General features: G+C 41.8%; 1 protein-coding gene across 14 annotated transcripts in view; it reads left to right on the top strand.

Moving 5' to 3' along the window:
- ZFHX3 (zinc finger homeobox 3) overlaps positions 1-27,770 on the top strand; it is a 349,711-nt gene that overhangs the window by 119,965 nt on the left and 201,976 nt on the right. The window contains exon 1 of one of the 14 annotated variants that reach the window (XM_081871755.1): positions 9,129-9,196. The exons of the other annotated variants lie outside the window; for them this stretch is intronic. The gene's annotated coding sequence lies outside the window, so the exon portion shown is untranslated. Of the gene's footprint in view, positions 1-9,128; positions 9,197-27,770 lie in introns of those variants that run through there. 14 annotated transcript variants of the gene reach the window in all.

Genomic DNA, 27,770 nt, shown 5'->3' with positions numbered 1-27,770 from the left:
TCCTTGCTGTTTCTCTGTGGAATGATCTGCTGTTTTCATCGGTGTAATAAATAAATAAAAAAGATTCCCATGCCACTATCTCAGAAGTGATCAGAAAAGGAAAATGTCAGTTTTAGAACTGACAGAATTCTGATAAAAATGTGGAAGTGTGTGAGTTTTTGTGTGAAAGAGAAATATTTTGCTGCTTTTAAAAACTTAAAAACCCCCCATTTATTCTCATCTTTTTCACAAGCAGCTTGGCAGTCCCTTCCTTAGTTTCTTTGGATTGTAACTAACTACTCAGAGTAGACCCATTGATATTAATGAACTTAATCATGTCCTTTAACTTCAGTGGGTCTACTCTGAGTTGGACTAGCATTGAATACAACCCTTTCCTTCTTTAAAAAATATTTCCAGAGAGCACCCCTCATATAAATATCAAGGCAGTGTACAACAAAATACGCAAGTACAATAAAAAATAAAATACCATAAAAACAATATTAAAAAATCATTAAAATGACTGACTCATCTCAGAAAAAATGTAAACAGAACAGGACTGTCACCATAAAAAGGTCTTCAAGAGATGCCTGAAAAACAGCAGTGAGAATCTCTGCTAAACCTTTGCTAGAAGAGTATTCCACAGTATGGGGCCAGCAACATTACATGCCTGACTTCAAGCTGAAGCCAGTTGGGCTTCTGAAGCATCCAGATTCTGCATAGAATTCTGAGTTAATTTTACTTGGCCTTGTGTCTACTAGCTTTCCATAATCTTTTAATGTCACAACTTGTACCAGAAGTTGCAATCACATCCCTTCTCCCTCCTACAGAAATATAAGTGTATGAAAGAGTTTTCAGAACATCTCTTTATTTTTCTTGAATTACAAAAGTCCTATTCAGTTAGTAGCTTAGGTGATAGCTGTTGCATGAGGGGCATAGTAGGTCTGTGCTCCCTAGTCCTGCCCTCACTATTTCATCCCCTGCTGGCTCCACCATGTTGAGTGGGGAGCCTGCTCCACAGGCCAGATTTAGGACTCTAATGTGGGCATGCAGAATAGGCTCCCCATTTCAGAGTTACAATTTCCAGACAGGTTTAACAATCAATCTCTCTTCACATGGAACTCTGGGAATTCTAGCTCTGGGAGGGGAATAGGGGCCTCTGAACAACTCTCAGCACAACTCTCTTAAACTACAGCTCCCAAAATTCTTTGGGGAAGCCATGAATGTTTAAATAGGTATTATAGCACTTTAAATGTACAGTGTGAATTTGTCCCAAGACTACACTCCTAAACACTTATTCTGGGACTAACAGTAAATTATATGGACTTCAGTGACATTGACTTTAAAGTATACCGGTAAATTGTGTCCAATGGAGTTTATTTGTAGTTTAATAGATTAATTTATGAATATATAATCTAGTATTTTTTCTGTTTGGGGCGAGGGAATGGCAATCTGAAGGACCTTTTTTATTCTTGATTTTATACATGTTGCTTTTTTATAAGCTTGCTTTCAATTTTAATGTATATTTTATAGTCTTTGTAAACCACTTATATGTTTTATTTACAGTTAAGTGGTATACAGATCTTGTTAAATAAATACATAACCGAAACTCCATTGTTTCTCCAAAACAAGTCCTGCCTGACAGATCTCATTTCCTTTTTTGATAGTTACAAGTTTGGTGGATCAAGGGAAGGCTGTGGACATATGCTTTTTACAAGGTGCCCCATGACATTCCTGTGGAGAAGCTGGATGAGGTTACTGTTAGGTGGATTTGTAGCTGGTTGACTGGTTGACTGGTTGACTGACCAAACCCAAATAGTGCTCACTAATGGTTCCCTGTCATCCTGAAAAAAGTGATAAGTGGGGTACCACAGGGTTCTGTCCTTGGCCTGTTGTTGCTGAATGTCTTTATAAACAACTTGGATGCTCATCCAATTTGCAGATGGCACCAAACTGGGAGGGGTAGATAATGCCACAGAAGACAGAATCGGGATTTAAAATGACCTTAACAGGTTGGAGAACTGGGCCCAAACTAATAAAATGAATTTCAATAGGGACAAATGTAAGGTTCTACACTTAGGCAGAAAGAACCAGCTGCACAAATATAGGATGGGGGACACCTGTCTTGTATATGTGAAAAGGATCTAGGAGTCTTAGTAGACCACAAACGTAACATGAATCAACCGTGTGATGCAGCTGCAAAGAAAGCTAATGCTATTCTAGGCTGCCTTGGTCAAACCACACCTGGAATATTGTGTCCAGTTCTAGGCACCACAGTTTAAGAAGGATATTGACAAGCTGGAATGTGTGCAGAGGAGGGTGACCAAGATGAACAAGGGTCTGGAAACCAAGTCTTATGAGGAATGGCTGAGGGAGTTGGGTATGTTTAGTCTGGAAAAGAAAAGAATGAGAGAAGGGCTGTCACGTGGAAGATGGAGCAAGCTTGATTTTTGCTGCTCCAGAGGGTATGACTCCAACCAATAGATTCAAGTTACAAGAAAGGAGATTTTGATTAAACATCAGGAAGAACCTTCCGACTGTACCTTTCTAATAAAGGTATACGAGTTGGCTGAACTGTTGTTGCTTGGGGACGGGCAGTTGTCAACTCTAGATCAAGGACCAGTGGATGTCCCTATCTATGATGGATTTGGGGAAGGGAGGATAATTTTTCATAGTGGCAGGCCCCCTTCTGCAAGGGTTTGCCCAGAAATAATCCTGATAGATGCACCACAGGCTAATTCTGGCCCCAAACCTTATGGGCTATCTGACTGTTTGGGAGGTTTACTAATGTTACCTGACAACCATCCCTTAATCCCAGCACTAGAAATATTAAATGTAAGTATTAAAGGAGTTCAGAAGACAAAGAACTTAACAAAACTTTCTGGAACATTATTAGAACACAAAGGTGTAGCTTAGCATCTGTGGAGTTGCATGTGAGGCATTCAGATAAATTCCTTTTTAAAACCAATGGACTGTAAAATGGACTGAAAAGTCTATGTGGTTTGGAAAGTTTATTTGAGAAAAGTGATGTGAAAATAAAACTGCCAATATCATAATGCCATTATACATACCTATTAGTGTGACCACACAGGCTTCTGTGTTCACTTCCAGTCACTGCACTTCAAAATGGATATCATAACACTGGGAAAGGGGCAACCAACATGATCGAATCCCCTGTGAGGAAAGGTTACAATATTTGTGTTTAGAGAAAAGGCGAGCAAGTGGGGATATGATAAATTATGTGTAAAATTATGTATAGTGTGGAAAAAGTGGATACTGACTCAAGAAAGCTAGTAAAGGCTGTGGCACAACTCTGCCCTTTAAAATTTATTTATTTAAAATCATTTATCTACCACTTGGTGTGCCAAAGCCCAGTCTGTCACTTTTGTATTGCCTGGTGTCTCTAGTCTTCCTGCACATCCAGGTGAAAAAGCCAGGTTTCCTCTCTGAGACACACTCTCTGATACTATCTTGCCTGAGAGGGGTGCAAATCCAGCAAAGCTTGCATTGTAGTAGTTAGCACTGTGGCAGCCCTCCTCCCATTTGTCCAAATGGTCTTAGTGTTGCTTCCTGAAGTACATGGCCATTTACCGTTGGCTGGGCTTAGCAATCTGTCACTCAAAGCCACCTGCGGAAAAAAGCTTATAAATCACCATTTATTTGTATGCTACCTTTCCATAGTAAATTATGCTCATGGCAGCTCACATCTAAATGGTTTACATAATTCACCAAGAGTTACAAAACATAAAAAATTAAATAGTTATATAAAAATGAACTAATGAAAGCATCTCATATTAATAATGAAACAATAAAATTAAAGAATCCACTGATATTTCATAAGAAGGTCTGACAATAAAAATACAAGAATATAACCCAGATGAACAGCAAAACACCAAAAACAAAACAAAATACATTTCCAAAACCAACTCAATTTTTGGCAAAATAAATGCAAGCAGATAATAAGGGGTACAAAATATTAATAAATGCGGAGCACATCTCTGAAAACATAAGACTAACAATAATATTTTTTTAAATATATTAGAAGCAGGAAACCATCTAAGGAGTTAGTTGGACTGTTGGATGACAAGTGAATTAAAGATGTGCTTAAGAAGGATGATACTTGTGCCTGAGTTCTTCAGGAACAGAATCTGAAAAACTGAGGCAAATAGTGGTGACAATAGATGAAATTCTAAGCCTTACTGTCAAATTAAAATTTTTAAAATTACTGGATCTGCATGGTATCCATCCATCCATTGGGAATTGTAGCTCTGTGGGGATCTTCTAACAATTCTTAGCACTTTTCAGTCCCCAGGATTCTTTGGAGGAAGCCATGTCTGTTAGTGGTATGTAAGTATGGTGTGGGTGTGACCAAACTCACAAGAAATTAACAAAGAGCAACCATGATCACACCACCATTGTCAGCCAAAAAAACCCAGTTATGGTTTATTCTTTGTTTGCATCATACTACCTCTTGTAGCAGAGATCAAGCATGGGAGAAGGTGTGTTTACCAAGCGCTGGAGAAGAGCAGCTCATCTATGAGCCATCAAAACAATATTCCATGGAAAAATCCTTGTCTTTGGCTGTACCTGAACCTTTGAGGGGAGGCGTTCATCCTTTTCCTGGGTAGCTCATAGTTTTCTTGCTTGTGGGTGTCAATTTAAATGTATTTTATTGTAAAAAACAGATCTCACTTTCTTCCAAAAAAGAAATGAAAAAGGCAGGATCTCTGGAAAATGAGTAATGGGGCTCAATTTGATTAAAATGATGATTGCACGTAGAATATATTGAAATCACAGATAGCTGCTTGGTTTAATTTAGAATGTAGAAACACAATGTATCTGACTGTGAGTACACTGCGTGCCACTGAATTCTAGACATTTTCATGTCATGTCCTTCTGGCTTATCTCAATGGTTGTATAGTCAATGTAAGGTGAATATATGTGATGAGAAGCTGAAGCCTTTGTGATATGGGTGGATGACCACCTGTAAAAAAATGTATTAATTGATTATGGGTTGCTGACAGGTTATTCCTGTTCTTTTCGTCTTTCCTTGTCAATCTAGGAATTATTTATTATTTACATTGTGGTTATAAATTTCTAAAAAAAAGTTTTTTAAAAGAAAAGATTTTGAAGGTTCCTGGGAAACATTTAGTAGTGCAGCAAGGAGAGTTGTTCCTGATACATAGATGGTTCTGCAAAAAAATATTTTCCATTTATGTCTTTGGGGAGGAAGCACATATAGCTGAGTGCTAAAGCAGCTCCTTTGCATGCAGAGGCCCCCAGGTTCAACATCCTCGTTGTCATCTCTAGTTTAAAAAGGGATTAGGTAGCAGGCTGTGGAAATTACCTCTTTCTGCCCAAGGAGACCATTCTGGATAGCCACTGCAAGTCAGAGTAGACAGACAGACCTGTTATAAGGCAGTGTCTTTATATGAAAGGAAGTGCTATCAAGTGACCTTTTAAAAAAGAAAAACTGATAGGAATGGCTATCAGATAAACTTACAGACTTCTGCAGATGTGGGTGGAACCTTGAGATTTATTTACAGAGTTTACTGCATTATAGCATTGACTTCAGATTTTTTTTTTTTTTACAGTGATGCATGGATGAATATCTAAACTGCACATAACTTTTTTCTCAAGGCTGACAGCCTTTCACAGTACACAGGAAACAGACAGATATATATTTCAATTGACACTTTAGGCATTAGATGTATTTGCCACTACATCTTTCATGTTGTTGGAAAGAGTTCAGGCCTGGGAGTTCAGCTTATTGACTCCTGCAGAGACTCTTAGTGGCCTGTGAGAATTCTGGAGCAGCCTTTCCCCTCATCTTTCCAAGGGCTACCTAAAGGCCTGAGAGCCTTAGGGAATATAAAGAGAGTTGACATCCAGGCAAGAGAGCGTTTGCTACCATTTCCTGAAGAGACCAACAGTGGCCAAAGGAAAACTGGACAAGAGTTGTGACTATGGCCAGAGTTTCCAGGGAGCACAAGTGCCCATACCCTGGAATCCTAAGGAGAGTTGAAATCCAGAAAATTTCTGCCTTGGAAGCAGATTAAGAAACAATTAGTTGACCTACTCCTGAGACAAATTTGAATTGGGTGAGGACTCAAATAGGTGTTATTATTACAACTTCCAAAAGATTGTTACTGTCTCAGTAATGTGATAGTCCACCACCACACATGCCTAAACTGCACTGTTGCTTGTCTTGGGACAGGATGAGAGGCAGCATCTATGGGTGCTTCTGCATAACATGGGGTTGTATAGTCATTCAGCTCAAGCAGCTCTTCCTTAGACCATGCTGGTTCCCTGCTCACAGGGAGGAAGGTAGGCAGCTGTAGGACCAACAGGAAATGTATTTTTCTGTTATGCAATGGCCAGCGTAACTGGATATTTTCATGTTCTGTATGGCACCTGCTTTCTCTAGAATACTTCCTCGGATTCTTGTTACAGTGTCAAGTCAGAATTGCAGCCAGCTTTTGTTTGAAAGCATGTCAAAGTGCAAGTAGATAAATAGGTACTGCTCTGGCAGGAAGGTAAACAGCATTTCCGTGTGCTGCTCTGATTTGCCAGAAGCGGCTTAGTCATGCTGGCCACATGACTCGGAAGCTGTACGCCGGCTCCCTCAGCCAATAAAGCGAGATGAGCGCCGCAACCCCAGAGTCGGTCACGACTGGACCTAATGATCAGCGGTCCTTTTACCTTTTAAAAGTATTTTAAACTTTCATTAGAAAATAATATTTGGAATAGATTCCCTTTCTTTGTTGTTTAGTCGTTTAGTCGTGTCCGACTCTTCATGACCCCATGGACCAGAGCACGTCAGGCACTCCTGTCTTCCACTGCCTCCCGCAGTTTGGTCAAACCATCTCGTCTTCTGTCGTCCCCTTCTCCTCGTGCCCTCAATCTTTCCCAACATCAGGGTCTTTTCCAGGGAGTCTTCTCTTCTCATGAGGTGGCCAAAGTATTGGAGCCTCAGCTTCACGATCTGTCCTTCCAGTAAGCACTCAGGGCTGATTTCCTTAAGAATAGAGAGGTTTGATCTTCTTGCAGTCCATGGGACTCTCAAGAGTCTCCTCCAGCACCATAATTCAAAAGCATCAATTCTTTGGCGATCAGCCAGCTCTCACTTCCATACATCACTACTGGGAAAACCATAGCTTTTACTATACGGACCTTTGTTGGGAAGGTGATGTCTCTGCTTTTTAAGATGCTGTCTAGGTTTGTCATTGCTTTTCTCCCAAGAAGCAGGCGTCTTTTAATTTCATGACTGCTGTCCCTTTCTTACTCCACCCTAAAACTTATCATGCACTCCCAGGTGTGAATGTGAATAAGAATAATTAATTAATTAATTAATTGTGATTTACTTATGACATTAGTTTCCTGCTATGTGGTACCCAAAATATTCCTGACACAGCACGTATGGAAGGCATTGAGGCATTGCTACTGGCAGGTGTAAGTTGCCCATGACTCACTTCCATAAAGGAGCATGCTCAACACGCAAACCTGGTAGACCTTCATCTTGGTATTGGTTGTTAGCATCACATTCTCCCATACCCTTTTGGAGAGGCCATTGCTATAGCTGCCTTACCAATACGATTGTACAGCTCAGAATCAATGAAAAGGTCGCTGGTTATGGTGGAGCCCAGATAGACAAAACCACCTACCACCTCAAGCATGTGGCAGGCACCAGGCCTGTTGGCAGACCAACTCTGTGTTATAAAGATGTCTGCAAATGTGACATGTAGGTTGGCAGCATTAAACCCGCCGTGTGGGAATCCCTTGCGATTGACAGCAGTGCCTGGAGACAGACAGGTTGTGTATCCACAGCCGTGACCAGAGGAAAAATGACTGCAGGGAGGAGCTCAGAGAAAATAAAGTCCATGGTACATCTGTAACAGCAAAACTGGATGCCTTCATATGCCCCAGCTGCAATAAAATATGTCTTTCCTGTATTGGTCTCTACAGCCACAGCAGGCACTGTAACTCTCAGACGGTTTGACTTTACTCCCAATGGCACACTCATCTGTTATCTCTTGGGCAGATGGATGCCAATATACATGCAACATAGATAACATAAGGTTAACTAGGCAACTTACAATGAATAAGTACAAAAGCAATTTAAATAAAAAATGAGACATAAAACCATAACACCCAAAGGAACATAAATAAATACAACAAACAACACCTCACCACACATCCCAGAATATTAAAAAATGGAACTTGCATGTCAACCAGAGCTCTTCCCATATCCAGATACTGTTTCACCTCCCTCTGTGCTATGATTGGGAAAAGGTGGGGAAATTTCTATAAGTTGTTGTCTGTAAACTCTTCATGAATGAAAAACGAGAGATGCTGGAGCTGTAGACAGTTCACTAAGTTTCGCTGACTGATGGATCAGCAAACTTGGGAGAAAATCAAAATTATTTGCAAACAACTTAACTTGAAGTCTACATAGAGAATAGTTAAAAGATGTCAAAACCAAACAGTTAGCATCATAAAATAAAAGTAGATACTACAAGTTGCGGCATGTCACAGCTTTCAGGTAGCACAGCTCTGCAAAAGCACAAAAGGCCTTCAGTATCGGGTAATGAGGTGCAGCTAGTTACATTTAAGAAAGAACACCAAGACCTACTTGAGAACTCCGCCCTTTCTTCCCAGGGCAGTTGGGATTTAAAGCCACTATTCAGAAAAGTGTTAGGAATTTTGGGAGCAGTATACAAAACACTGCTTTTTCCCATAGCCAGGGTGGGGGAGGGGAAAGGCTTCCTTGTCTGTTCCCTTCCTCCTCCCAAAAGCTCCCATCAGTGAAAGGGAAACAAAAAACCATATCAGGCCAAAACAAGCTTGAGCACCATGAGAAATCAAGGCTACTAGAATGGCATTTGACACTGTCAGGCTGCAGCTGAAGAACAAGGGAAACGTTTTCGTACGACTGTCACTGACCCACAGGCCCTCACTCCTAACCTTGCTCTCCCACATATGTTTCTCATTTCCTTGCTTATAGCTGGCCCAAGCTAATGATCTGTGTTTTGGCAGCCATCCCATGCTTGGCATACTGCCTGCCTTGTTCTCATTGTCCCAGCTACTTACAAAACCTCTGCCCCACCCTCTCTCTCTGCAGCCCATGCCTTTTCTGCACAGCTACCATCTTGAATGCTGTCTCTGCCACCCAAACATATCCCATCAGTAACAGCCTGAAGAAATTGCCCATGGGTGAGGGGTGAGTTAAACACAAAAACAGTGGAAATCCAAACAAATCAGCCCAGCAGAGTCTTGCTGCTATAAATACTGAGGAACACAGGCTATTTTGAGGGATGGTGGCATGGGAAAGTTCTGTCTGGAATCTCAGATCTAGCAGAGGAGACAGTTATTTCCAGTGGACATGGGAAGAGGGACTAACTACTCAGAGTAAGATGGGAGAGGGCATCAAACTTCCTGACTGAAATAGGAATCCAATATGATAACAGATATGATTTCTGTCTTCATAATCAATGAAAGGCTGACAGGGATTAGGTGTTTAACTTTCAACTTTTAGGTAACAAGGCAAGAAGCAAATAATTAAGCTTTAGTCCCTCATTATTAGTAGATCTTTCGATCAAACCAAACAGATTTCTCATATGACTGCCCCTGTAATTTGTCATGCACTATTATGGTGTGAGCCATTATTGACTGATGGTCCTGGGTTGATATCAAGCAATGCAAGGCATAGCACAATTCCCTTTTATGTGCAGTACAAAATGTTAGTGTGGGTGCAAAATGTTCCCACTCACATTTAAGGTGGTTAAGAAGCTTCTCTTGGTTGCTCATGTGGGCTTGTATATGGACGGGGATCTTCATTTCATGGGCCACATTATAGCTTTCCAAGATCTGTACCCCCTGCTTTATAGCCATTAGGTCCTGTTCATGTATTAGAGAATAAATGAGGGGATTATTGATAAAAATGCTTGATAAAATACGTTCAGGAATATGAAAGACCATATTCCCTCGTGAACCTACCTGGGTTTTGAGATACAGTATTCAGGGGAAGCCCATCTCCCTTCTCAGTGGTTACTCCCAGACTTTGAAACTCCCTCTCTAAAAAAGCTAGACTGGCTCCCTCCTTGCTGTTCTTCCACCTGCAAGTGAAGTCTTTCTTGTTCCAACAGTGAATTGACTGCTTTTAATGAGAATTGACTGCTTTTAATGAGAGGGCCTGTGCTGTTTTTATTGTAATTATTGGTATGTTTTAAACAGATTTTATGTATGCCTGTAGTTTCTATCAATGTTTAATTGTGTTTTAATTATTGATGTTTCTATGTTTTTAGCAGTTCTTGTTTTTATCTGTATCACCTTGAGCCCCATCAGGGGAAAATGGTGAGAAATACATACATACATACATTGCTTTTTTTCTAAAAAAATGTTTAGGGGTACTCTAATTTTCCTACTCATATTGAAATACTGCCCCTCAGTGGGGCCAAACTTAGATTCACAAAATGTTTAGGGGTATGCGTACCCCTATGTCCCCAAAGAAAAAAAGCACTTCATGCATACATGCATAGATACAAAAAACAAACAATACCATTATTGTCCACATCAAGGCTATGTGTAGCTCCTCCACCCAGCCTGGTCTTTGATAGTTCAATCAGCAGGTTGTCAGTATTAAGATCTAATGAACCCTCTGAAGATGTTTTTAAGGCGACCTTCATACTGAGTGTTCTGGGTGCAACAGTAACCATGGATATATTTATTTAGGCATTTATTCCCCATCTTTTATCCAAAAGGGTTCTCAGAGACTTACAAGCCTGACCTAAATCTGTGCTAAGATGGTCCCTGCCCTCCGGCTCACATGCTATACAGACATGACACAAAAGGGAAAAGTGATGAGATGGAGAAGGGAAAAGCAGGCTCAAGCACAAGTTCTTCAAGTGCTAAAAATAAGATGCCTGTTCTGGAGGTTGCAAAGTCTTAAACTGCATCCTATCATGTAGAGATGGAGTATATGTCATATTTTTCATTTCTACATGTTATTCTGCTGTTAAGGACACAATTGCTGGGTAGTTTAAAAGTTGGGAACCAAAACTGGAGTTATGGCAGGAAAAATGCAGATTTCAAACCCAGAACTGGCATCTACATGGTTAAAATATCATCACATTTCATCCATCTTAAATTTCCCATAAACATTCAGCAAAGCAATTTCACTCAATCACACGTATTAACTACTTAAATTCTCCTCTCCAAGGATGTGGATTGTTATTTTATGCCAAATGTGCTGTAATTAAGTTTGACATAAGCACATGGATTAAATATGTGGTTTGGGGGACAAATGGCAGATTTTTTTCTTTCTCTCTCTGTTGTTATGGCCATATGGAGAATGCAACCAGATAATGGATAGATTTCCAAATATCTCTTTCTTGTTATTTTTTTGTATAATAATTGAAAAGGCTCATGTTAATGCAGGGGTTGCAGCAGCTTGAGGAGCAATTATTTTGAGGTGATTTGAGGTGATTAAAAAAGAGGAGAAATAAGATAGGCTTTTCCATCTTACTCAGGAGCACCTTGATAGATGATTTATATATTGCAAGCTTCTGCTACTTAATAATAATAAATTTTTATTGATACCCCACTCTCCCCGGCCAGGGCCGGGCTCAGGGCAGCTAACACCAAATATGAATTACAATAAAACGTAATAGAAGAAACAATAACAAACAAACAAACAAACAATTAAAATACGGCTTAAAATACAGCTTAAAATGCAGCCTCATTTTAGTAGTAGTACTTAAGGTAGGCGATCTCTGTCATAGCAGTGGCAGGCAGAATTTTGACCAGGTACACATTGCTTTGTGCAGGTATTTAGTAAAACTGAATAACTTCACCATATAGTGCACTCCATTTTACATAGAGTCATTCAGGGCACAGGAATAAGTGAACATACCCTGCCCTTTTATTTGGCTACTGGGATGCCAATTTTATTTCAGGGCCAGCCATGTTATCAGTCTCTGCAATAGGGGGTAGTCCTCCATTACATTGCACCTATCAAGTCAACTACCCTGGCCAAAGACAGGTGTTCCTTTATGTTTGGTGCTGGGAAGACAAGGAAATGTATAGTGGCCAGAAGGCAGGCATCGCTGCAGAGAGATGCTTTTAAGAGATGCTGAGACTCCACAATGGGTAGGGAATGCGGCAGAATATGGGCAAAAGGGAAATAACATGGAGATCAGGGTTAATAGCAGGACTTGTGTGTGCCTCTGGATGGCTGCCTGATAAGGGCCTGCAAAAGTAGGAATTTAATAGGTTCCAAACAGCTGAGGTCAGCTTTGTGCTGTAACCCCAGGTAACATCACCAATGGTAATATCACCAGTAGAGGAGGGTCCAGGTAAAATAGCCTTTTCTTGTGCATTTCTTAATTGTAGGGATCTGCCTCTCACCACTTACTATGCCATGTGCCAATTTGCAGAGATATCTCAGTACTTTGAAATGAACTTTGTTGCTATATGTCAATAAATTAAATCTTGATTCAGAGAAGCAAGTTGGATTAGGAGAAACATCACATCTCTTCAGCCCTAGAGTTTTGTGACTTAATACATTCTCTATTAACCTATAGACCTTGAGCTGCTTTTATAACTACCACTACAGGCAGGGAAGGAGCCCTGGCAGTGTTCGCTATTTTTACATCTGCTCTTGTCTACCTGTCCTCAATTTCTTTCTGCGTATTTCCAGATATCCCATCCTTATTAGTTATTGGTTTCCCCTTTTTCATAACTAAATACTGGCAGAATGTCTGAAACAGAGCACATATGGTGTAACTTCAACTCCTCACAGCAACAGCCTACCACTTCTGCCAGTATAATTATATTATTATTATTATTATTATTATTATTATTATTATTATTATGGGTTCATCCAGCTAAGGGCTCATCCATACTTCCACTTGTCCTGTGCCTAGAAAGTGTGGCTCCAAGTGGTTTGACCTGCACTTTCTAGGCATGGGTCCAAGCAGTTTTCTCCTTGCCCTGCTCCCTTCCCCAGAGAAAACCCACCTTTTAATGCTAAATTGGAGCAAACACGTCCATCTGGAGAAAACCTGAATTGCTGCTTGCTCAAGTTGAATGCTAAAGAGTGGTTTTCCCTGGGGCGGGAAGCAGTGGGACAAGAGGAAGTGTGGATAAGCACTTAGAATAAACCCATTGAAATTAATGCACTTAAGTTAGGGATCATCCAGACTTGCTTTTGTGCCATGTTTCTAGGCACAGGCCCACACTTTAAAGCTCCATTTTTAAGTGCCTTTTTTAACGCTAGCACTATTCCACTGAATTGCCATTTGTTCCACTTCAGCATGAAAGAGTGGGTTTTCCTTGTGAAAGAGGTGGTGGGGGGTGGGGAGAGCACTTGGACACAGACCAGGAAAGCACAGACATGTGCCTAGAAAGCACAGGACAGAGGTTAAGTGTGGATGAGCCCTTTGTCACATCCATCAATTTCAATAGGTCTCCTTTGAGTTAGACTAACATTGAATACAACCCACTAACTCCACAGTGAGAGACCACAGTTTAGATAATAGTTGCATAGGATTGAGGTCAAAACTCGGGCCTCCTATCATGCACTCTAGCACTATGCGATTTTTCAATATATTAGCCAAAATCAGTTTTGAAATCACACTGTGATAATGATTTTGACCTGGCAATATGCAGCAATATATCACTACTTGCTACTTGCATGAGGGAGGGCAGGGCAGCCAATTTCATGGCACCACCGATATTGCACAGTGATCTCAGCCAATAACCATGCTTATCTGAGCTGCCTTCCCTCAAGCTGATGGAGAGGCACGGCCATCACTGCTGATCTGAGTTGCCTTTCCTCACTTGAAGGCACTGTGGCACTACCTTCACCTGGCACTGAGGCAGAGCAGCTTTTCTCAGTCAGCAGGAAAGCAGCAGTAGCCACAGTGGACACTCACTTGATCTCCATGACTGCTCCTTCCCACATCCCCACGCCTGATCTGCACACACCCCATCTGCACGATCTCCGTGACTGATCCTTCCCTCATCCTCATGCCTGATCTCTAATTTCAGACGTTGTGATATGGTGGAATATTGTGATGTTTAGTTGCTGATACATCATGATGCTGAAAACCAGATATTGCTCAGCCCTAATGCACACTTAGTTCTCTCAATGGGGAACTTTGATAATGGGAATCTGGGAGAAATGGCCCTTTGCATACAGTGAAACACTTAGCACAATGCAGCCTGTCTTCATAACACTCATAGGAACCTGAGCACATTGCTAACTTTTCTCTTCCTAGAACTGTAGCAGATACCGTATTTTTTGCCCTATAGGACGCACTTTTTCCCCTCCAAAAATGAAGGGGAAATCTGTGTGCATCCTATGGGGCGAATGCAGGCTTTCGCTGAAGCTTGGAGAGCGAGAGGGGTCGGTGCACACCGACCCCTCTCGCTCTCCAGGCTTCAGGAAGCTATCAGCTAGCCTGGGGAGCCCGCGGGAGTTCCCGCATGGCTCCCTAGCCTGCGGATAGCAGCCTGCCGCCCGGAGCGCTGGGCGCTCTGAAGCAGAGTGCCCCGCGCTTCGGGAAGATATCCGCAGCCTACCGCCCGGAGTGCTGGGCACTCTGAAACAGAGCGCCCCGCGCTTCGGGAAGATATCCGCAGCCTGCCGCCCGGAGCGCAGGGCGTGCTGAAGCAGAGCGCCCCACGCTTCGGGCAGATATCCTTTTCTCCTCTAAAAACTACAGTAGGTGCATTTTTAAAAGCTCGGGCTTTCCCCGCGGCTGGGGGGGGAAATTTTTTTTCTTTATTCCCCCCCCCAAAAAAATTAGGTGCGTCCTATGGGCCGATGCGTCCTATAGGGCGAAAAATACGGTACATCATCTTGGGACTCCGGACACAAACATACAATAACAACCCTCAATCTCTCCAACAACTGGAGCACCAAGCAGGCACATACAGAGCTTGTCTGAGGCCCAGGGCAGGACTCTTGTTGGAAAAAAGTTATAAACTCAAACAAAAAAGCAGCCAGTGTCTGGTGGGGCCCCCCCAGCCAGTTTAGCTCATTGAGGCACAGGGTAAGTGTACTTGGCTGCTCACTCCCCTGTATGGGCCTGGTGCCAGGATAGAGCACCTCTTACTGGTAAGCAAGAAAGGGGAAACACTTGCTTCAGAGTAAGGCTGCTGCACCTGTTTCTGAAGTTTCTGACTCCTGGAAAGGCCAAGCTTTTTGCTTAAACATTGCCATGATTGGGTAAACTCAGGAACACCTTTGCCTTACAGAAGCACGTTTTGGATGCCTGTAGTCAACAAGTGGATGCACACACAAAGGGTTTAGGGGGAAGGGATGAGTATACTCAGTCACTGCAGTCTCTCCCCCCTCTCTCCATGGAGAGGAGAGGCAGAAGCTGAGCTGTAAGCATAGGCTGCACACTGGGGATGGGGGACAGAGCTGGCCCATCTTGCAAAATAGCAGGGGTGGGGGGAGGACACATGAGTTGCCAGAGCAAGGGATGGTAAAAAAGGATATTGTAGAGTAGGAAAAGATCCAGAAAAAGGCAGCCAAAATGATCAAGGGGATGGGGCAACTTCCCTATGAGGCAAGGTTACAGATTTGGGACTTTTTTGTTTGGAGAAAAGGTGAATAAGGGGTGACATGATAGAAATTTATAAAATTATGCAGGATATAGTAAGTGACAGAGAAAAAATTTTCTCCCTCACCCATAACACTAAAATTCATGGGCAATTATTGAAGCTGAATGTTGGAGGATCCAGGACATATAGCACATAGTTAAATTATGGAATGAGCTTCCACAAGAGGTAGTGATGGCCATAAACCTGAATGTCTTTAAGACTGGATTAGACAAATTCATGGAGGATAAGATGATCAATGACTACTAGCCATGATAGCTGTGCTCTGCCTCCATAGTCAGAGGCTGTATGATCCCAAATTCCAGTTGCTAAAAACTGCAGGAGGGGAGAGTGCTATTGTTTGGCCACTGTGAGAATAGGATGCTGGGCTACATGAGCCACTGGCCTGATCCAGCAAGGCTATTGTTACATTCTCGTGTGTCCAAAATGACTGGTTGGTTCCCATCCTTCTCCTTGGTGTAGAGGGGGCCCCATCTTGCCTAGCATCAGTTTGTAGCCTGTATTCAATGCTAGGGCCTCCAGAAAATGAACACCTAGCTCTGCTATAAAACTTAGCCAGTTGTTGCAGGGCCTTGCTGCGACAACTTAGCTGTGGAAATATGGCCTGTGGTTCTGAACCCACACCTTGATTTTCTTTCAAGGTGCTGGCTTTTGCCTTGTCACCTTGCTATGGAAACTATTAATCTGTGCTTGCTTGGGCCAATGTCCATGCTGTGACTGAGGGGTTAAGGAACTGCTGTGGTCTTTTTGGTGTGGGTTTGAGCTCTGGAAACTCCTTTGCCCTGATATAGCTTGGTTTTCTGCTGGGCATGCCAGCAGGAGTCATTTTGAATTTCTAGACATTGAATTGAATTGAATTCCTAGACATTGTTGCCAGCATAATCCCTGATTGGTGTGCTTTGTTAATGTTCACCATTTGTACTCAGTTTGAAAATTTTCTGAGTGGTGTGCCTTCTCCCCCTTTCCTCTGGCCTAAGCATGTATAGCAGGCATGTCCAGCAGGTAGATCGTGATATACCGGTAGATCACTGGCTCCCCCCAAAGAAGCTGAAGAACTGTGGCTCCCCTAAAAAAAGCTCAACATTTTACCTCCTCCCTGAAAAAACTCAACAACTTTGACCCGAACCCCCATAAAGGGGGTAGATCACTGCCAGTTTTTAACTCTGTGAGTAGATCACAGTCTCTTGGAAGTTGGCCACCCCTGATGTATAGGATATGGTAGCCATTCCACAGGCATAGCTGTGGTGTAATCCCCCTCTCCCCTTGTGGTAATGGGTGTATATAAGATTTCCCTGACAGTGATTGCTCTTGGCTAACACACACCAACTTGGCAGCAGTGAGAAACTCTGGGATGGCATTTAGATATCAACATTGCAGTCCTATCTGTCATAAACAGACAAAATATTATTTCCCAAATTCTACTGGGTTTTGAACTATATTTATTGGTGAACAGAAGATACAAAAAATAAATAGTAATGATTTGTTTAGGAAATGGTTTAATCACATGGAAGACATGGACAGAAAAGATTAACATTCAACAGGCCATTCTGGAAGAAAGATTGTCTAAGTCACTGGGTGAATGGAGAAGTCTATTCCATGGGGAGAGCTAGGAGTTAGCTTGGGAAAGTTTATGGCCATCCTCTGTGCCACTATGAATAGCCTTCTGCCACTGCCCTGAACATTCCTTCGTCTGTCCTAAGCTATATGGGAGCTCTACTGCAGTGTTTCCCAACCTTGTGCCTCCAGCTGTTTTTGGACTACAATTCCCATCATCCCTTGCCACTGGTCTTACTAGTCAGGGATGATGGGAGTTGTAGTTCAAAAACAGCTGGAGGCACAAGGTTGGGAAACACTGCATAGGCAGAGCTCTTGTGAATGCAAGTACTACACAGTCAGTGTTGCTGCTGTGCCTAATAAAATGGGCAAGGAAAATGAGATGCTGCATCATCAAATCCCTGTATTGAGTCTGAGAGACCAAACACATTTTCCTCATTCGTATTTGGAAAACCTGTTTCTCTCCCAGCCTCTTCAGATACCAAGTTACTCTTTTAAAATTATAACAATAATAGTACTACAACAGGGGTGTTAGTAAAAAGAAGCAAGCCACACACTTAAAACTGAAAATGAACAAACTCATTTATTTTGATATTAGTGACATTCTCTTAGGTTTATGCACCTGGTTTCTCTTACTCTTAAATTCAGTCCTTCATGCTGCTCACAAGGCTGGAGGGGCCAGGAATGCCCCATAGCACAGACTGACTAATAAGCTTTCTCAAAATTTGGGGGGTTGCCACGCATTTTTAGGAAAATAAACATTGCTGCTGTGTTTTGGCTGGTTACAGAGCTTTGCACTAATTGACCTAAGTAACATGTACTGTAGGTAAAGTTTTTTTCTTTGTGTGAGGAAGAAGCATTTATGCATTTTTGGATAGGGACACATAAAACAATGATCAAAAATTGTTACCTTGTAATTTCTTGTCTGTGCATTTTATCCTGATGTGATAAATAGTTTTAATAGCTGGCTTGTGGAATGTTCTTATTTCTTGAACTTGGACACAGGTCAGAGTTTGTCTTGTATGTTGAAAACTGAATGTTCCAGACACAGCTGAATTTTTATTTATGTTGGTGGCAACTTTCTTCTTATGTGTGGCTTGCTGTTGAGGGAATGATATGATTGCAGTGTAAACTTTAGACATTGGTGCCAAAAAACATAAATTGATAAGTACATTTTTGCCCTGTCTTCTTACTTCTTAGTCCTTGCTCTGGTCATTGTGTCATTCTGGTCATTCCAGTCTCAGGGAGAATAGTTCTATTGGTCATTTGTAAGACTCAGCACTCAAGCAGTGCACATCTGCTCCATTTCTTCAAGAGGAAGCTGAGAGGGATGAGTAAGTTTCAAAAACATTTACAGCAGTCTAAAATCAGACAAATAGATCTAGTTATTTGCAGAGTTAATTTTCCAAGTGTCACAAAAAGTCTTGAACAGTGCCATTTTTCTAGAAAAATAGGTGATGGAACTCACCATGAACATCTCCCTCATTCTCTTAGAATGGCTATGGCGCCCACCTGAGAGGTGCCAGAACTGAGTTCTGGTGAGTTCTTTTCTGGAAAAAAGTCTTGAAATGTTTTATATGCTCTTATAATATTTTTCTCTTAATGAATGAATATGTGAAGATAGATGCCTAACTCTCCATGACAGATGGTTGTGTGTGGTACACTCTACAATGAGAATACTCTTCACCTCTTTAGTCACTTCCATTTTCTTCCTCTTCATGTAAAAAGGCTGGCATAGAGTATCAAATGGTTGGATCCAGAGGTATCTTGTATGAATAGAAAAACAGTCTTACTGTCTTTGTCCAATTTCCCAAGCCTGCTGCAGCTCCTGCACCCTATTGCATTCAGAGGGAGTGTAGGAGATGCTGGAGCGTGGGGGTGGAAGAGGAGTCAGGAAAGCATCATACCACAGAACTCTGCTTAAACAATCTTCTCTGAATCCAATATAGCAAATCCAAGGGTGTTCCCCAAATGTTTTTTTTCCTGAGGAGTGGATTGCTTGCAGGGATCTAGAAAGACCTGAGTTGCCTTTTTGCAAAGCTGTTTTTTGCTTATTGTTTGGAGCCAGACCTTCATTTCCAAAATGGTTTGAAAGAAGCCAGATTTGCCTGTGACGGGACTCTGAGTTAGCGTAGTCCAACTAGCTTGCTGCAACAAATCTCACAAACCAAGTTCCCCTATAATCTTCTTTGAGAACTGCATTTGATGTGACCTTACCAAGCCTGTGGCCAGACAAGATCTTTGAACATCTCCTCAGAACTACCATGATAAGCTCTTTGATTACCCAGCTCAACTGGATCCCCAACCCCCACCCTCCTCCTCAGCACATCCCTTCTTCATGCACAGGCAGCTTTTAGGGGTAGACCTGCCTCCGCCCCTTTTCATTTTCCTACAGTGTTCTAAATCTCAAGACACAGTTAACCCAAATCCAGATTTATTTAGGATTTATCTACTTTATTAATTCCTGTTGTGTTGTGCAAAAGTGCTGAAGGATTCAGATTGCCCATGAAATTAAAGAGAGCTTTTCCAAAATGAAGCATAATTTAAAAAACATTTTTGTTAGCCAAAGCTCAGAATACAGCATTTTAAAGGCTACTTTGGTTGGGAATTGACCATAATAATTTGATTTTTTTTCTTCTAGTAAATACGCTATCAGGCTGTTTCATGAATTAATCAGGGTTTAATGTAGATTTAAACATTTACAATGCAGAATAATTTGGGTTGAAATAATCCCCCTTGATAAAGCAAGAAAGCCCCCACAACTGTCACCATCTCTGACAGCCAGGCATCTAGACCTTGAATATGCAAATCACAAGAAGAAAAATGTGAGCAAGACTTAAGATGATGCTTCATTTCTACATCTTTGTCAGTTAACTGCTGGCACTAAGTGAGTATTAGAACAATTCTGAAAAGCAACTAAATACCAGCTGAAGCCTGTTCTAGATGGTGAACAGGGAGGCATCTGATTCTGCTCCTGGAGCTGTTCCTCTTCAAATAGATAATTTGTGTCATATGATGTTCATCTGTTGATGAGATTCTTTTCTGCCTTTACAACACTGTTGGGTTCCATGGAGACCCTTTGGGTTTTTAGTTCTCTGGCAGACACTGGCACAGAGATCACCATTTTATATTGACATGGGCCCTTACTGTCCACACCAGGCATATTGTCATGTGGTTTATTTAAATTATTTATTTGTATAAAAATTCCATTTTTTAAAAAGCATGGCAATGAATAACATAAAATCAACAATAATAAACAATAATAAAATTATATCAACAAAACTAACTGAATACATCATAGATCAGATTAGTACATCAACATAACTTAATGTACTAATGCAGATACCCCTCAGGGAATGGGTAAAAAGAGTTTTAAGCAGGAGCCAAAATGCCTGCTTGATATTCACTGGGAGTACATGCCAAAAGGAAGGTGCTTCCACTCTAAAAGCTTTGGTCTCAGTGGACATAAGAGGACATTCAGGAGCATACTGTACTTCTAGGAGTGTCTCCGCTGAGGATCAAAGTGACTGGACTGGGCTATAGAAGGTAGCAAATCCTCAGAGGTAATCTGGTCCTAAGTTGTTTAGGGCTTTGTACCTCAATAGCAAGACCTTAAACTTAGCCTGCTAGCGTATCTACAGCCAGTGTACCTTTTTGTCAGTAGGGCATCTCCGTATAACTACGCTAGTTGTAGCTTCTGGACCACCTTAAGAGAAGCCCCACATAGAGCACATTGCAGTAATTCAATCTGGAGGTTACCAATGCCTGGAATATCGCTGGTCAGCTATCCTTATCCAGGAACAGATGTAGCAACCAAAGCAGAAAGAAGGTGCTTGTAGCTGTTGAAACTACTCGGGCCTCCAGTGATAGAGGTAGATCAAAGAGCATCCCCCTGCTATGTACCTGCCCCTTTAGAGAGAGTGCAACCCCATCCAGAACAAGCAACTGACATATTTCCTGGGCCCAGGAACTGCTTACCCACAGAGTTTCTGTAGATTCAAGCTTCTTTTATTGGCCTGTCCAGTCCAGTTTCTGCACAGTTACACTAGCTTCAATATGGAAAAATAGAGTTGAAGAGATGTGTGTCATCAGCACACTAATGACACAATGCTCCAAATACCTTCATTACTGCTCCCAACAGCTTTGTATAAATGTTAAAAAGCATTGGGGATAAAATTGTGCCCTGCAAAACCGCATAGCATAACTGTCAGGACTGACAAACACTTCTCCAATTATATAATATGGAGCCAACCCTGGAGATAGAAAAAGAACCACTGTAAAACAGTTTCCCTAATAGCTGGCCCAAAATGATACCACGGTCAATAGTAACAAAAGCTAGAGAGAAGAGGAAGAGCAAAGTAATATTCTCATTGACTCTCTTTCAATGAAGGCAATCCATCAGGGTAACCAAGGCTGATTCAGTCCCCAAACTAGGCCTGAACTAGAATGGAATGCATGTATGCAATCAGTATCATCCAAGGGTGTCTGTAGTTGCCCCACCACCCTCCTCTCAATTGCGTTAATCAAAAACAGAGTATTTGGGACTGGGCAGTAGCTATCACAAACCAATGGGTCCAGGATGGGCTTCTTTAGGCTGTCCATACTGCTGCTTTTTGAAAGGCAGCGGGGACCACCCTCTTGCACAAACACACATTAATCACATTCTGGATCCAACTGACCATACCCTGCTGGCTTGATTTCTTCAGCAGTGTGGGGCAGGGATTCACAGGACGTGAGGCTGGGTGTATTACTGCACCTTGTACATGTCATCAGATTGTGTCAGCTGAACCTCATCCCACAACATGGGGTAAGATTAAATACAGGCAGGGACTATTCATCTACTTGGTCACTCTGGGATGTTAAAGATATACATAAGAAGAGCCTCCTGGATCATGCCAACGATTCGTCTAGTGCAGCATTCTGTTCTCACAGTGGCCAACCAGGTGTCAGTGGGAAGCAAAAAAGCAGGACCTGGGCACAGCAGCACTCTCCCCTCCTCTGGTTTTCAGCAACTGGCATGCAGATGCATACTGCCTCTGACAGTGGAGGTAGAACATAGTTATCATGGCTAGTAACTGTTGATAGCCTTATCCTCAGTGAATTTGTCTAATCCACTTTTAAAGTCATCCAGGTTACTGGCCATCATTACTTCTTCTGGAAGTAAATTCCATAATTTAAGTATGTGCTCTGTGGAGAGATCTCATCCGGAAAGCTCCCCAACTTTGGAACATTAATTAAAGTGATATCCAGCCAAGCCATGTCTTCCAGGTGCCCTTCAGAAGTTCTGCCCTTAAAAGCTTTGTAAATGCCCTGCCTTATGGATTGTAGACAGGATCTTACCTTTACCTTTACCGACAGGATCCTTCTGACATTAATAAGATTGGGGAATTCATCAGTAGTTCCGTAGCTACCAGTGGGTAGCAGATTGTCTTAAACAATCCACCCTCCACCCAATAGAATGCATGCTGTCAGACCATACATAAGTTCAAAAGCTCTCTGGACAGCAACAGGTAAAGCCATCAATGCATATGGCCATACACCTCAGTTTTTTATAGAATTGTAGAGTTGGAAGTAACTGTGAGGATTTTGTCAACAATATGACTATTTATTGGGTTCAGGATACCTTGGACAGAGGGAAGCACCTTGGAAGAAAGATAGAATAAAAATGCAGTAAAGTAATAAAATAGCTAGCTATTCAGCCAAGTGGGAATAGTGGTGATGCAGATCTTGAGATTCTTTATATGAGGAGTAACCAATCATTTATTCATTTATGTTTATTTGTTGGATTTATATCCCAGCTCCCTAATAGAAGGGAACTAAAAGTGTCGAATAAGGGGTTCTTAGACAGGCTGTCTTCCAGGCACTGACCAAACCCACACCTGGTCATGCCCTGAGATCGTTAATAAATGTCATTGTACAGTCAGTCAATGAACTGCTTTTCAGATGGTTATCAACTACAGAACTCATCTTTTTTACAAAATCAAGATGTCTTTTTCTGCTACCAGCCACTTCCATCACTTCTGCAACTGGCAGTTTTCCAATAAAGCCAATATCCCCAACCCCAGAGGAAGTTCATCAGTGGGAAGTGGGCACTGTCTGTTTACTCCAGCAATTTGACAACAACATTAGCTTACACTTTATTAGCAGACTACTACACCTTGATCCCTGACCCTGGCAGTGACCACAGATAGCCTACTAGATAGATGCCGATCATTTGAAGCAAACTGGTAACATTTTTAAGGCCAGATATCACAACCAGCAGGCACTGGATAGTTTTAAAAAGGAATGCTCTGTACATTTTGTAAAAAAAACATGAACAGGAGATTAAGCCATCTGAGCAGGACCTTCTTTATATGGGATTTTCAGGCCAAGATTTGCTTGGCATTTGAGGCAATAACTAGGGTGCCTTACCCTGAAGCTGTTTAATGTGGATGATCTCATGACTGGAGTAGCTCTTGGGTGGCTTGGTTACTTTGAGTGCCTGCACTTGAAAGTGGTGGTGAAAAAGCCTTGCACACAGATCCTTTGGTGCCAGGTCTCTGTGATTTCCCCCTTTCCCAGGCTGTATCCTTGCAACCTGTATGGAGCTTTCTCTCCTGGAGCCAGAAAGGCATTTCCCATCAATAAAAGCATTAGCTCACTAAACAGTCTGATGGCTTTGCTTCTCTGGATTAACCCTTTGGGAGCTAGGATTTCTTCAGACTTGTAAAGATATTGATCACAGATCATGTTTGCTTTTTGTGTGCGTGAGCACATAGGTATGTGTGTGTGTCTCTTCCTTTCTCTCTTTGTGGATAGTTTCAGATAGTCAGCACTTCTGCTACTTGAGAAAAGGAGGGTTGTGCAACTTCTGTGGTTAAACGGACAGGGAGTGTGGACATCATATTTCTTTGAAGAGACTATTTGGACCCTTAGCCTCAGGAGTAACCTGTTGATTATTTTCAGGGGCAAATGATTATTTCACCTGGGTCAATGACCCAGTTTTGTACACACACACACACACACACACCATGTATGTATTTGTGTACACACACAGGCTGGGAGCCTCAATGGCACCCTTCTGGAAGCTTGACCCGGGGCAAAAACCTGGCTACCCCCCAATAGCTATGGCTCTGATTATTTGTTTAGGTATTACAGTATTTATTTATTTAATATTTTAATTACATTTTTTTAAAAAATGGTTGTTAGTTTTGGACTAAGATCTTGGACACCAGGGTTCAAATCCACATTAAACCATGAAACTCAGCAGGCGACCTTGGTCCACTCATTGTCTCTCAGTTTAACTTATCTCACGGGGTGGTTGTGTATGCTTGAGCTCCTTGGAGGAAATGTTGGAAACAAATAGTAACTTCAAAACAACAACGACCACCACTACCCAAAAAAGGAAAAATCAAAATAAGGAAGAAGGACATGAAGGAGACACACCAAGGTGCTTTTGACCAGATAAACTGGAAATACAAATCTGACCAAATGTTCCCTCATTTTTCATCTTTGCACTCATGCCATTGCTTTGGGTTAGGGTTAAAATTGTTATTGCGTTTGTGGAGATCTGGAATAATTTTCCTTACTCCCATCTCCTAAATCAGGATTTCCCAAACTTGGGTCTCCAGCTGTTTTTGGACTACAGTTCCCATCATCCCTGACCATTGGTCCTGCTAGCTAGGGATGGTGGGAATTATAGTCCCAAGAAAGCTGGAGACCCAAGTTTGGGGAACCCTGCCCTAGATGTTCTCTTGTGATTAGTGAGCACTGTTGACTATGTGGTATGCTATGCTTGGAGGAAATGCAGAAAAAGGCAGTGTGCCTTCTACGGCCACACTGAGACTCTTTGTCCATCTATCCCAGTATTTTCTATTCTGATTGGCAGCAGCTCTCCAGGGTTGTCATTTCAGGCAGAGAGAGGCCTTTCCCATCACCTGCTATCTTTTTAACTGGTGACATCCTGGACCATCTTCTACATGTAAAACAACTGCTCTACTAGTAAGTTATGCTTCCTCCCAGCATCTGTTTTTTTTAAGTGTTCTAAGGAACAGGTACAGAAAGACCTGGGAATATTTGAGAGGGCTGCAAGTGATTTACAATTTTTATTTAGTGATTCTTTTACTATTTTTATTTAATATGTTATTTATATAGATAATCAGTGTAGACAGTTCCCATGAGACTAGTTGAACCACTTTTGATCTACCACAGAGGGATGGCATCTATTTCAGTATTACTTTTTTAAAAAAGATTTGTCTAAGAAGGTTTTCTTTCTACAGAGGAACAGTAGCAGACATGCCTATTGGGGTGCAGATGGATCATGAGAGATTAATTGGTGAAATAGAATCCCACCCGAGTGTCCCAAAATTCAACTATTCTGGACAACAGCCATACAAGAAATATGTAAAATAACTAAGCAAGTAATAGACATCACCCCAGAATTGGCCCTACTAAACATCTTCCAAGACAACAATGCCCATTTACACCACAAAGAACTTATAACCCACCTGCTCTCAGCAACCAGAAACATCATAACCAGACACTGGAGAGACCTGTCAGGAGTAAGCATGGACCAATGGTACCAAATAGTATGGGAAACAGCCCTACTAGAAAAATTAACTAATAAACTGAAACTGACACGGGGACAAACAGAAGAAGACGCCTTCACCCCGGTATGGCTCCCCTTTATCACATACACAGCCCAACAGGACAACGACAATAATCCACCAACAGCATACAAATCAATATGGCTAACCTGATCCAAAACACCCACCCACCTCACTCACACACGAAAACAAAGATCACCACAGCCAATCACAAGCAAACAATCACACCCTAGGCCAACCCCAACCTCTCTCACCACCAAAGGAACACAAGTGAACAACACAAGCAACGCTGACACCAAACTCTACATACATTAAACATAATAGAAACACCGCCACCTGACCCCACCCCCATCCATCCTCCCTCTCCCCACCCCCCCTTTCTTTTTTCTTTCTGTTTTCTTCTCCCCCTAATGCCTCAACAAATGAAACGGATTTGTAAAAACGTTACATGGAAGAAGAAGAAGAAAAAAAAAACGAGGCACTTCACTTCTGTAAAACAAGAAAATCCTTAATAAAAAATATTAAAAAAAAAAAAAAGAAATAGAATCCCACCCAAACTGTACCAAACTGATCTGGGGAAGATTGCACTTCAAAGTGCTGATTTCCACTGGCAGAATTTCTCTTGGGATACAGTAGAACTTTGCACCCAAAAATGAAGGCTTGAAGGTCTTGACCTTGAATGAGTTCTCATTAGGAAGGGGGCACTGCCCAGGATGGGGAATTAGAAAGACAGAAGGAAAGAGGGGCAAGGTCACCACATAATGAAGTGGTCAGCATTGGATTTCTGTCAGTCACACTGGTTAAGCATACAATTGAGTTCAGCAAGACCCATTAAGGAAGCAGTAGTAGCAGACCCAAGAGTGACTGAGACGATTTAAAACCAGGAGCCTGATACAGTCATGAATCTTCCACCCAGAGTCTAAGAAAGCATATGGCTGTAAAAGATCCCCACACTATTCCTAGTCTTTGGAATCAGGACCCAAGTTTCCCAAGTCTGCATGATCAATGCCTATGTTCAATTTTAACACCTAATTCTGTAAAACTGTCCACTTAATAGAAATCTTGTTTGTGTGTGAGAAAAAGAGAGAGAGAGAAAGAAAAGTTAACTTTACTCAAGTCAGAAGAGAGACTTCAGCAAGTGCAGATTACAGAAGAACCCATTAATTAACTAATTGGGAAGAAACTTGAATATGTCCATTTTCATTTTCCAGTGCATGTAAGAAGATTGGTTCCCAATGGGGGAGAAGGGGGAGAAAATGTGATGATGAATGCTTAAATGTGTATATAATGTGTAAATTATATACATTCTATACAAAACACAATTTGATTCCTGGTTTTATCCCTGATGTTCTGTAGCAAAATTTTACTTTTACAGGCTTGCAAGTTAAATGTTAGAACTGTGCAGCAATATCTGTGCTACTCTTTGTGGCCAAATTATACTCCTTCCACAGTGCCTCATTTGCTTCTTCCACTGCCCCTGGGATATGCAAGTTTCATCTCTGCCTAGTGAGCTTCTTCCTCACTTGAACCACACCTCAGGTGCACCACACCTTAAAAAATTTAAAAGGGCTACCACTTCGTTCCCAATTCACCCTCATCACCCCTTCCCTAATCTTAATCAAATGCTGTTTTCTCCATTCATGCTCACTCTTGCACTGACTGAGAATTTCAAGGGACAAACCCAAGTGTTTTTGTTGTTGGCATCTATCCATCTTGAGAGACAATGGAAGAGTTCACTATTTGGGGGTAAGGTCAATTGTTGGAGAATTACAGCACTTATTGTGGCTGTAGTGACCAGTACAGGAGAGACATAGTTTATTGCAGCTGGGGCAGATAAAGGCATCCAGTTTCACTGTTACAGGTACACCATGGCATTCTCTCTGTGCTCCTCCCAGCAGTCATTTCTCCTCTGGTCACTGCCGTGGATACATGACTTGTCTCCAGGCACTGCTGTCGTCTGCAAGGGATTCCCACATGGCAGGATTAATGTTGCCAGCCTTTCCTGTGTCTTTGCCTGGAAGAGGG

This window comes from Podarcis erhardii (assembly GCF_964252035.2).
Source record: "Podarcis erhardii genome assembly, chromosome: 7".
NCBI lineage: Eukaryota > Metazoa > Chordata > Lepidosauria > Squamata > Lacertidae > Podarcis > Podarcis erhardii.
This window is presented reverse-complemented; position numbering and strand designations above follow the sequence as displayed.